Genomic DNA, 12,972 nt, shown 5'->3' with positions numbered 1-12,972 from the left:
TCTTCAAAAACATCTCAAAAGTAAGAAAAATAGCTTTTATCAATACTTTAACTCCGACTGTGCCACAGCCAGGTTTTTAACCATTCTTTCAAAAGACAGAATCTCTCTATGCAGCCTTGCTGGCCTGAAACTTGCTATGTAGTCTAGGCTGGCTTTTAATTCAAGGAGATCCTCCTGTCTCTGCCTCCCCAGTGCTGGGATTAAAGGCATGCACCACCATACCCAAACATTAATCAATTCTTTTGGAATAATTGATAATTGTTGTGCTCTTAAAAGTTACTATGTATTTGTTTGTCAGACACGGCCCTAACCATTGAACATGAGTAATGATCTGTGATGTGTGACCATTTTGATCACAATGCTGAAAACTTGCAACTTATTTTCCATCCTACAACTATCCTTTTTAATGGCCTCTTTTTTTCACTCATTCTTTTAAAAGTGTCTAATCAATGTCTACTACTAAATGTAAATATGGAACAAAAGACATCACAAGTAGATTTATAACAGTGTGTGTGTGTGTGTGTGTGTGTGTGTGTGTGTGTGTGTGTATGTATGTATGTGTGAGTGTATGTGTGTGTGTTTCTAGTGGACTTGACTAGATTTTCAAAGTTTGGGAGGATGCTAAAGCATGTGTATTTAAAATTTCTGTAAAATGAACTAGGAGTGATTGATATTAAAATTATTAATCCTATACACAAGCACACAATGATTATAGAAGACTCCAGCGGCCTTTATAATGTAGCCTTTCACTTCACATATGTGTTGGAGTTACTAGGGATAGAATAATATCTGTAGAACCGAGACAATAACGTTTAAAAGAAGCAGAGAGTAATAGTCAAGAGCAGGGGATATTTGCAATTTCCCAAGGACACATTTACACCCCTCTTGTTAAGAATACACCCTTCAGTCTCAAAGTTCACTCCAGCTCCAGATATTAATTCTAACTACATCCTTACAAGAATTTGAGCTCAAAGCTACTCTCTTGACAGTAAAATAAGAGGTGAAGTTTAGAGAAGTTTCTGGAAACGAGTTTCAATGAAGAAGAAGGAAGGATGGATTCTTTGTGGAGGGATGATGAGGTACTCCTTTAACCTAAACATGGTGACAAACTCCAGGACCAGCAGCAGTCATGAGTCCACAGGGAATGTGAGCAGGAAGAACATCATTCTGTTCAGTCATGTCTCCCCACGTCTCTGTCTCCTCCAGTCCTTTGCCACCTGCCTTGCTGAAATGAGCACAGGAAAGAAAGCGAACATGTCAAGAAAACCCAAACCCTGCAAAATATAGAATCAGCCTCATTATGTGTCTTTTATGACATACACCCATGCAGGAGTCATCTAAGAGATGCCTTTGAATATTCAAATTTTCAGCATAGGAAGAGGTTTTATGGTATTCTGTTCTCTCTTGGAACGTGATAGTTCTTTGCATATGTTTTATTTAAGAAAAGAAATACTAAAATGGAAAGTCATCCAACTGTGGAAGGGAAAGAGTAAGTCTTGGAATTGATTTTGGAACACAATTTGGAGAGGGTTAAGACAGTTTTGTTGCTTGGTAATTAACACCATTTTAAAAGAAAAAATTTACATGTGTAAATATTAATACATTTTGAAGAGTAGTTACTCGACTATGAAGAGGTCAACAGAACATTCCCCTCATCAGTTGTTCAGTTGTTTTAGAGATTCCTATTTCTTTTGAGCTTAAGCTGTGGGCTAAAGCCACTGATTTTCTCTTTGTCATTATAGTTAGTGTGATTTTTGTGACATGTGATTCTGATGTAGCCCATATGTCACATAAGATATATTTAAAGCAGTTAGCATCTATCATATATTAAATGGCAGCAATGTTAAATGGTTTAAAGTACAATGCCATGAGGAGCATCATGACTTAAACACAAACATGTGAGCTGCCCTCCACAAAATACAGAAATTGGGTTGGCACAACTATCTATTCACAAGGTCAAAGACAGAAAGGGCATGCATGCAAACTGTATTCCAATTTTTCCTCAGCCATATGAGGTCTGTCTTACTGACCACATGACAGCCCATGTGAGAATGTAAATGGTATAGCATTCCCTCTGTCATAGAATTTAACAATATATATCTCCAACTCCTTAGTGCTGAGATTTAGCAAATAGAAAACATCCTCCATAAGAGCATGTCATCCATTCTGATGACATCAGAATTAATACTGTCAGTGATGAGAAAGTTGAAAGATTTTTAAATGAGAGATGTATGAGTAGAATGCTGTGTGGGTTGGGACTGGGTCTGGAGGGTGGAAAAGCAATTTACAGTCCATTGTTACTGTTAATCTAATATATATACAATTATATATGGAACTCCAGCAATGAAAGTGATCTTTGGAAATTATTATTGTACAGCTATAGTCTTAAACCCACGGGAGTAATGTGTTTAATTGGGAAATGAATTCCATCGGGTGTAAATACTGTTTCAGCAAACTTTCTGATGCAGTATTCTTCTATAATAAGGATGAGGCTTCATAAGTTAATAGAGACTACCTCAACATGAAATGCCATTGTTCTCTTAATTTGGAAGATGTAGAGAAAAGAGAAAAACTTAAAACTGTAAGATAATGGCATTTTTCTCAACAAAGTATATTATTATTGCTCTCTATTTCTAACAAGAGCTTGGTGACTTAGTTTCTTTTTCTACTGTTGTGTTAAGATACCATAACCAAGGCAACTTGTAAAAGAAGTGTTTAATTTAGGATTAGTGTTTTAAAGCACTGAGGGTCACAACCTCTTTAGAGGTTGAATGACCCTTTCATAGGAGTCCTTTAAGACCATTGGAAAACACAGATATTCACATTATGATTCATAACAGTAGCAAAATACCCATTGTAAAGTAGCAACAAAAATAATTTTATGGTTGGGGCTTACTACTGTATGAAGAACTGTATTAAAGTGTCATAACACTAGGAAGATTGAGAACCACTGTTTTAAAAGATTAGTTAGAGTCCATGATAGCAGAGCAAAGGCATGTTGGCAGGAACAATTGAGAGATTACATCATAATCCACAAGTACAAGGCAGAGAAAGACACTGAGAAGTCACATCTCTTCCAACAAGGCCACACCTTCTAATCTTTCCTAAATGGTAGTAACAAACTGAGGATCAAGTATTCAAACATGTGAGTCTATAAGGGCCATCCTCCCTCAACTACCACATTGGCTGGGGTGGTTCCAGAATGTCTCAGGAAAATATTGCACACTAATATGGAATAATAGTCTGACTTTAGGCTGTCACGTGGCACCACATGCCATATGATCTCTGCTCTGTGGATGGCTAACGCAGCCAAATGTCTGAGCTATATTTACCAACTTCATAAAAGTATAAATACTGCTTATGTATCAGGTTTAACCCTCACATCCTTAATACTCGTCTACTGGGAAATTCATGAAGCCTTGACATAAGGAAATGTAGTCTTGATCAACACTTCACTCATAGCAATGTAGACTATGACATAAGTTTCTGTATTTCTATAGTTAATATTTAAAAAAACAAATCTAAAAATTAGGATATTGTAATAGGGAAATTAGCAAAATAAATGTGTCAGATATAATGTGGGAATGTAGATGTAGTGAGAATGATTATAAACACATAAAAGTTGATAGATTTTTCTTTCCAAGATGATTGGTTAAAGAAGAGGAAAAATCCAGCAATTCCACTAAAATCAGGAGCAAGACAAGGCTGTCCACTTTCTCCATATCTGTTCAATATCATAATTGAAGTTCTAAGGGAAGCAATAAGACAACAATAGGAGATAAAGGGGCTACAAATTGGAAATGAAGAAGTCAAAGTATCATTGTTTGCAAATTATATGATAGTATACATAAGCTATCCCCAAAATTCTACCAGGAACTTCTATGCTGACAAACACATTTAGTGAAGTGAATGGATACAAGGTTAACTCAAAAGAAAATCAGTAGCCCTCCTATACACAAATAACAAACAGACTGAGAAAGAAATCAGGGAAACAACACACTTCACAACAGCTGCAAATAATATAAAATACCTTGTGGGTAACTCTAACCAGGCAAGTGAAAAAGTTGTATGACAAAAACTTCAAGCCTTTGAAGAAAGAAATTGAAGAAGATAAAAGAAGACAGAAAGATCTCCCATGTTCATGGATTGGTAGGATTAATGTAGTAAAAATGGCCATACTACCCAAAACAATTCAATGCAATCCCCGTAAAAATTACAATACAATTCTTTACAGACTTTGAAAGGACAATACTCAACTTCACATACAAAAACAAACAAAAATATCCAGAATAGCAAAACAATTTTGTACAATAAAAGAACTTCTGGAGGTATCATTAGCCCTCATTTCAAGCTCTACTACAGAGATATTGTAATTAAAAACTGCATGGTATTGGCATAAAAATAAACAGGTGGATCAATGGAATTGAAGACCCAGATGTAAATCCATACACCTCTGGACACCTGTTTTTTGATAAAGAGGTGAGATATGTGATGGAAAAAGGAAAGCATCTTCAATAAATGGTGCTTGTCTAACTGGATGTCAACATGTAGAAAAATGTAAATAGATCCATGCACAAAACTCAAGTCCAAGTGAATCAAAAACCTCAACATAAAACCATATACGCCGGGTGGTGGTGGCACATGCCTTAAATCTCAGCACTTGGGAGGCAGAGCTAGGCGGATCTCTGTGAGTTTGAGGCCAGCCTGGTCTCCAAAGCAAGTTCTAGGAAAGGCGCAAAACTACACAGAGAAACACTGTCTCGAAAAACCAAAACAAACAAACAAAAAGCCAAAAAACAAAAAACCAAACAAACAAAAAAACAACAACCCCAAAACAAAAAAACCCACCATACACAATGAATCTAATAAAAAGAAAGTGGGAAATAGCTTTGAACTCATTGGCACAGGTGAACAGAATACTGATAGTACAGGCACTAAGAACAACAATCAATAAACGGGCCCTCATGAAACAGAAGCTTCTGTAAGGCAAAGGACACTGTCAATAGGACAAAACATCAGCCTATGGGATGGAAAAAGATTTTCACCAACCCCACATCTGACAGAGGGCTAATATTCAAAATGTATTAAGAACTCAAGAAACTAGACATCAACAAACCAAGTAATCAAATTAAAAAATGAGGTTCAGATCTAAACAGAGAATTCTCAACAGAGAAATCTCAAATGCTGAGAAACACTTAAGAAATGTTCAACATACTTAGCTACCAGGGAAATGCAAATCCAAACAGTTTGAGATTCTATCTTACACTTGTCAGAATGGCTAGGATCAAAAACACCAGTGACAGCTTATGCTGGTAAGGATGTGGAACAAGGGGAACACTCCTCCATTGCTGGTAAAAGTGCATACTAGTACAGTTACTATGGAAATCAACATGGCGATTCTTTAGAAAACTGGGGATTGATCTACCTCAAGACCCAACTATACCACTCTTGGGTATAAATCCAAAGGACGTTCCATCCTACCACAAGGACACTTGCACCACCATGTTCACTGCAACTTTATTTATAATAGCTAGAAACTAGAGACAACCTAGATGACCCTCAACCAAAGAATGGATAAAGAAAATGTGATACTCAGCTGTTAAAAACAATGAAATTTGCTGGCAAATGGATGGAGCTAGAAAAGATCATCCTGAGTGAGGTAACCCAGACCCAGAAAGACAAACATGGATCTCCCTGGGAAGAGGAAATAGAATAGACTTTGTGGGTGCATTGGGGGGAGGTGGGTGCTGGGAATAGAAGGGATTAGATGGTAAGTGGTAGAGGCAGAGGGAAAGAGTACTGGAGTGATGACAGGAATTAGGGGTGATGTAGAAACCCGGGGCAGTGGAACCTCCCTGAAATCTATGAGAGTGACCCTGTAGAGGTCTCTTAGTAATGGGGGATACAGGGACCTAAACTGGCCATCTTCTATAACCAGGTAAAGCTCCTAGCAGTGGGACTGGGACATCAACCCAACCACAAAACCTTCAACCTACAATCTGTCCTGGCTGCAAGATGTGCTGGGGGAAAGGTGCTCAGAGCTTGTGGGAGTGGCCAACCATGACTGATCCAACTTGGGACCCATGCCACAAGAGGGAGCCCACCACATGACACTGCCTAGATGACCAGGAACCAGAAACCCAGGATAGAACTAAACACAGCTGGCAGGGGATGGGGGGGGGGGTAGAGGGGGGAAGCTGATTAAATGATTCCTAATGATATTCTGCTGTCCTTCTAGATTTGTGCCTAGCCCATTGTCATCAGAAGGGCATCAGCCAGCAACAGATGGGAGCAGATGCAGAGGCTCACAGCTAAACAGTAGGTGGAGCCAGGGGAACCCTGTAGAAGATGGGGAGGAAGGATTGTAGGAGACAGAGGCGTCATGGACACCACGAGAACACAGGCCGTAGAAGCAATTAAGCATGGCTTGTAAGGGCTCACAGAGACTGAAGCAACAAACACGGAGGCAAATGAGCTAGGTCCTCTGCATACACATTGTGACTGTGTAGGTTGGTCTTCTTGTGGGAAACCCAACAATAGGAGTGGGGAGTGTCTCTGACTCTTTTGCCTGTGCTTAGGACTTCCTCCTACTGGGTTTCCATGCCAGAGGGCTTGTACCCAGTCTTACTGTATTGTTAGGCATGTTCTGATGATATCCCTGGGAGGCCTTTTTTTTTTTGTGAAGGGAAACAGAGGAGGAGTTGATCTGGAGGTGAGTGGAGGTCGGGGAGGGGGCTAGGAGGAATGTAGGGAAGGGAAACTGTGGTCTGGATGTGATTATGAGAGAAGAAAAGTTTTTTTTAAAAAGAGGAGGAAACCATTTTATAGATGATGTAATGAACAGCATGTCTGGAGAGACCTATGACATATATCATATATATATATATATATGTTTTTTGAGACAGGGTTTCCCTGTGTAGCTTTGTGCCTTTCCTAGAACTCATTGGTAGCCCAGGCTGGCCTTGAACTCACAGAGATCCGCCTGTCTCTGCCTCCCGAGTGCTGGGATTAAAGGTGTGCGCCACTACTGCCCGGCGACATATATCATATTTGCAAGAGGTATTCCTCCCCTCTTACATAAACCAATGTAAACAAAGTAATAGTCAAATATAAGTTTGCAGACCTGGAAGAAGAGAGACATAGGGAAGAGGAAAAGAGGCTCTTCCTAGAGGGGCATTAGCAATGAAGGCATTGTGTAAGGCCAGCAAGCAGCCTCATTCTAAGGAGGTCCCCACTCCCATACATCTTATGATTAAAAAGTATGTTTATATCACACCCTTACAGCAAAAGATTCATCATAAAAAATTAGAAACAAACTTGAAAGTTGGTTAGTAAATTTCAGCTCTTAAAAGCATGTGAACTACGTTAACATCTAGAAATCAAACAAAGTAGACCCAAGTGGAGAAAAGCACACAAACAGCACAATTATGGATAATAACACAAATTTGAAGCAGACACACATATCTATGAAGGCGAAAGCAGATAATAAGCAGGAAAGCTAATGTCTTAACCTTTTTGATATGTTCTATTTTGAGACCAGGGCCTCAAGACTCTGTAGCCCAGGTTGGTCTGGAATCCACCATGTGTGTGGCCCAGGCTGGCTTGAAGTTGGATTGTCTTGATATAGCCTCCTTACTGGTGGATTATGGACCTGAGTCACCACACCCATCTTAGATAATGTTTTAAAGTTAAAATATAGACAATGGTGTTCTTTAAGAGAAAAAAAAAGAAGTTGAAAGAACTAATACAAAAGAATATTTACTAACAATTCTAAATTTAAGTTCCTTTCATATAGAACAGGAATCATCTTAAGATAGGATACCATAAGACAGACAAGGCAGGACTTTGAAGTGAATGGCCAGTTTAATCCATTGCCTGTTTTTGGTGTGTGGTATATGTGTGTGCATCTACACATGTGGGTGAGTAGTGGAGGCTAGAAGTTTGTTTTGGGGGTCTTCCCCTGTCACCTTATCTTTTAGAGACAAGGTTTCTCACTGACTCAGAACTCATTGATTGGCTAGCTGGACTGGCCAGCAAGCTCCAAGGACTCTCCTGTTTCTCTTTCTCTCCAGCTCTAGGATTATAAATACATGATGCCTGGTGTTTCACACCGATTTTGTGGATCCAAATGCAGGTCCTCATGTGGCAAGTACTTTACTGACTGAATTGTCTTCCCAGCCCTACTTAATCAATCTAAGAGGCTTGGGGTCAAGGGTAAATGTAATGTTTTCAAAAAAACCTATAAAATCTATAGCAGGACAAGCATGTTTCACTGGAAAGCCTTAATTAAGCCAATCTAGAGTAGTTAATTATTCTCTCTCCTTCTCTTCTGCTCTAGCTTTTGACATTGTTAGACAGTTAAGATTTTAGTTTTAACATTTATCATGCAATGAAATGTATCTTCAAAGAACAGGACAGCCTCATCCATCCCCATCTCCCTAAACCGATCATGGTCATCTGTGTGTCAGATCCTACTAACTTGCCTGAGAAGACTGTGGCAGACTTTATTGGGGACAATAGAGAGACCCAGAAGCTTATCCCCTCCAACCTCCCTTCTGTCTTATCTGTCCATTTGACCTGCCACTGTCAGAGAGTCACTTTTTAAATCTTTACAAAGTATTATTTATATTTTGTTAAGTGCATGTATATTTTGCTGGTGCAAATGTCTGTGCACCATATATCTGGTACCTGAAGCGGGCAGAGAGGGCCTCAGATCCCTGGAACTTGTGGTGATATTGTGTTCCCCAAAATATTGCGCACCCTGATAAACTGATCTGGGCTCAGAGAACAGAACAGTCATAATATTAAACTTAGAGGTTAGGCAGTGGTGGCACACGCTTTTAATCCTAGCATTCCAGAGGGAGAGATCTGTCTGGATCTCTGTGAGTTCAAAGTCAAACTGGAAACATCCAGGCATGGTGACATGCCTTTAATCCCAGGAAGTGATGGCTGAAAAAGAAAGGTATTTAAGGTGTGAGGACCAGGAACTTTTGGCTGGTTAAGCTTTTAGGCTTTTGAGTAGCAGTTCAGCTGAGATCCATTCTGTATGAAGACTCAGAGGCTTCTAATCTGAGGAAACAGGATCGGCTGAGGAATTGGCGAGGTGGGGTGGCTGTGGCCTGTTCTATCTCTCTGATCTTTCAGTGTTCACCCCAATACCTGGCCGTCGGTTTGATTTTATTAATAAGACCTTTTAAGATTTGTTCTACAGGAACGGAGTTACAGATGATTATGAGTTGCCTTGTGGCTGCTTGGCAATTGAACTCAGGAAGAGCACTAAGAATTCTTAACCACTGAACCATTTCTAAGACTCTAGAAATTCACTTTTTAGAAACACAAATTTGGTAACAGCTGACAGAGGACTCTCAGGGGCCACCTCCAAATGTTGCCAAGAAGTTGTATTTATTTTATTTTTGAGATGGTCTTGCCCTGTCGCCTGGGCTCACTTCAAACTCTCCACGCCTCCCTCCTTGCTCTGTCTCACAATGCTGTGATGACTGGCACGAGTCAGCACACCTAGCCCAAAGAAGAGGTATTTTTTTTGGGTTCAGAGTGTTTAATTTTTTCCTCCTGAACTCTGAATGTCAAAGCCTTGTTACTGTGTTTTTTAGTTCACAACAGCCACACCATATGCATACCTGAGTACTGCATACTTCTGAGTTCACTACCCCTCTATCTCCAAACAGTTCCAAAGCATCCACATCCTCTTCCTCGGTGATCTCTGAAGTAGTATTTCTATCACGAACACTCAAGGGCATATGTCTTCTGATTTTTCTTATGTTTATTAACATTTCACAGGAGCAGTCTTATTCCTTAAACTGTAACTCCTTGAGGTAGTGAGTGGTTTGGCAGCTTTTCCTGGGGCAATGTGAACAAATGTCTCTTCATCCCAGATAGGAAACCAATGACAGACCAAAAAATGATTCCACTCTAGCCTGGCTTGATAAATGATCTCTCTGGGGGGTTGTCTACAGGAGCATGGGTGAGGGGCACCTTTCAGGAGGATGGGGAAGGTTACTCACATGACCATGGGTGAGGGATTACTTACAGGAGCATGCATGAGAGGTACCTTATAGGAGGATGGGGAAGGCTACTCTCAGGAATACAGATGAGGGATTACTTACAGGAGCATGGGCGGTTCAAAGGCAGCTGAAGCACTGAGAAGCCCACCCCAGCCTGGAGACTCATGTCAAGCTGTGCCTGGATTGCCATGCCCAATTTGCACACTGTTCACCAGAGAGTCTCTTCCCCTAGCAGTTGTTTATGGCCTTTGTAAGCCTGGGGAAGGGCCCTGTGAATTTTGTAATTTCTGTGAGCTTCCTTAGCCACAGTAGCCTCCTTTTTCCTTCCAGATAATGTTACAGTTTGGGGTAGATAGCTACACAAAACAGAGGCAGGTCTTAAACAGCTTTCCAAATGTCTTTTCAAATTCCTATTGTTTAGGTGCTTCTGTGACTATGAAATGGCTGCCTAATGTATGACTGAAGGTTAGTTAAGATCCCAACAGCAGATGGAACAGTATGGTTCTGTGTCTGCAGGTTTGCAGAGTGTAGGGGTGATGTCATTTGACTCTTCTCATCTGCCCTAGACAAGAGAGGAACAGTGAGACAGCACAGATACCTGCATCTTAAGAAGAGAGAGAAATTAGGAGCAAGCATGCACGTGCTTATCCAAATGCATCCCAAGTTAGTGATTTGACCCTACATCTTAAGGCAGAATTGCTGGCTTGTTATTAGAAGCAGAATTCAGGAAGCAGACGCTACTACTGCTCTACTGTATTTATGGCTATTTTTTGCTCTGGATAGGATTGTACTTCCCTTGCCTTGTGAAGTTGGGCTTGGCCATGAAACTGGCTGTGGACAGAAGAGAGTTGTTCAAATACACTGAATTGACAATTCAAGATACTATCCTTCTGCTTTCTCTGGAGCTGTCTTGGTAGTGCATTTGTTGTAAAGGTAATGTAGGATGCACCAGAGACTGTCTTGTCAACCCATGGAGAACTCTGTCTTGGAGGGTTGTTTGAACATGCAATGGAGAGAGAAAGATGAGATTCAGGGCTGTGTTAGGCTGTTGTTTTTTGGGGGGGGGCGTCTTTACTACAGTGTGACCTTGACTCTCCTAGCCACCTGCTGGTGCCAAGGCCACCTGCAGTTTGAAGACTTTCAGAATGATTCCACAATGTGGTTGTCAACAGTTCTAGAGGTATTTTACCTGGGTTCCTATCCAATCACCACTGCTCCTTGGACATGTTCCTTAAGCTTGTTGGTTTCTTTATCAATAATGTGAGATGTGAATTTCTAGTTTCTTCTTAGTTGCTATGATGCAGCAAGTGACTCTGGGGTAGAAGAGTTTGATTATAGTTTATAATCCCAGGTTGCAGTTCGTCATCACAGGGAAGTCAAGGCAGGATCTTCTAATAGCTAAACATCCACAGTTGAGATCAGAGAGGCATGAATCTATGAGTGCTTGCTGGCACTCAGCTCAATCTCCCCGCTCTCACACAGCCTCTTGCCTATGGAGGGCTAAGTTGTCGGACATCATGACTTTTATTAAGACAAACCCCCACAGATTATGTCTACAGTTCAACCCCATGTGGACAATCCCTCACTGAGACTTTCTTCCCAGGTGATTATAGGCTGTGTCAAGATAACAATTAAGCTGACCATCACAGAGGCTAATAAAGCCTATTTGTTATGTTCGGAATGTGAAATGTGCCCCACAGGCTCATGTGTTTGAACACTTATTCCCCAGATGGTGGTGCTTTTGGGGAGATGCTATGGAACCTTTAGGAGGTAGAGTCTAGTTGGAGGAAGTGGGCCACAGGAGGAAGTGGAGTGGGCATTTATATTTTATAGCCCCCTTTCTGAAGGCTCTCAGTTTTCTGGTATACTGAGATGTGAGCAAGCAGCTCTCACATCCCTCTATTACCATATTGCTTCCTGCTGCCATGCCATACCTACCATCATGGACTGTATCATCCCCAGATCAGGAACCAAAACAAACTTTTCCTATCTTGCAATGCATTAGGAAGGTATTTTATCACAGAGTCAAAACAAGCAGTGGGTACACTACCTTATGACATTGTGTGGACAGGTGAGTTGATGCCCAAACAGTGCTTGAACAGTGCACATTATTAGTGTTATTATTGCTAGTCAGAAAGCTTCCTAAACTCTACACTCTTGGGTTTTTACTTCCAAACTTGCTTGTCCTGTGTGTACTATCTTGAAGGCATTATCCTACTTTAGTTAGTTGCATTGAAAAACAGGATCTCCATCACTAGTTGTATTTGGTCAGTTACTGTATCACAACAATTTTACTTTAGCAGTTTAAATAAACAAGACTATAGTAACTCTGGATGTACTTCCTGGTCTGTTTTCTCACTTCCCTTGTCCCTCTTCATTATTCCTTCCCATGAGTGATAGCTTCCGGATTTTTATCTCCCCATATCAGTGTTTGGGAGACAGAACAGAGGTATTAAGAAGAGCACACTTTTTTTTTTTTTTTTTTTTTTGAGACATGGCTTCACTATGTATTCCTGGCTTGCTTAGAACTCATGCCATAGATCAGGCTAGCCTTGAACTAGCAGATATCCACCTGTCTCTGTCTCCCAAGAGCTGGAGATGCATACCACTACTGCCAAACCTCTCATGTTTTTGTCATATAAACTGACCTTGAACCCTGGCTTTATCTCTTACCAGAGGTAGAGTTTGAGGAGAGTTGCTTAGTCTCTGTTTATTTCCTTCGCCTTTAAAGGGGATACCAATATGTACCTGTATGGCTGTTAAGAGTTTGTAAGAGATCACTAAGGCAATGCTTTCTCTCAACATGAATCTGGAAATAAACCATTCGATTTGAGTACTCTTTCTTCCATTGGATGTGGCCTGTATTATTGCCAATTTTAATTGCAGGATTAGACTAGGTCCTCCTGTGCAATCATGTATGTACAAGGAGGCATGCCCCTCCGTACTATCT

Source organism: Onychomys torridus, chromosome 3 (genome assembly GCF_903995425.1).
Source record: "Onychomys torridus chromosome 3, mOncTor1.1, whole genome shotgun sequence".
Lineage (NCBI taxonomy): Eukaryota > Metazoa > Chordata > Mammalia > Rodentia > Cricetidae > Onychomys > Onychomys torridus.
This window is presented reverse-complemented; position numbering follows the sequence as displayed.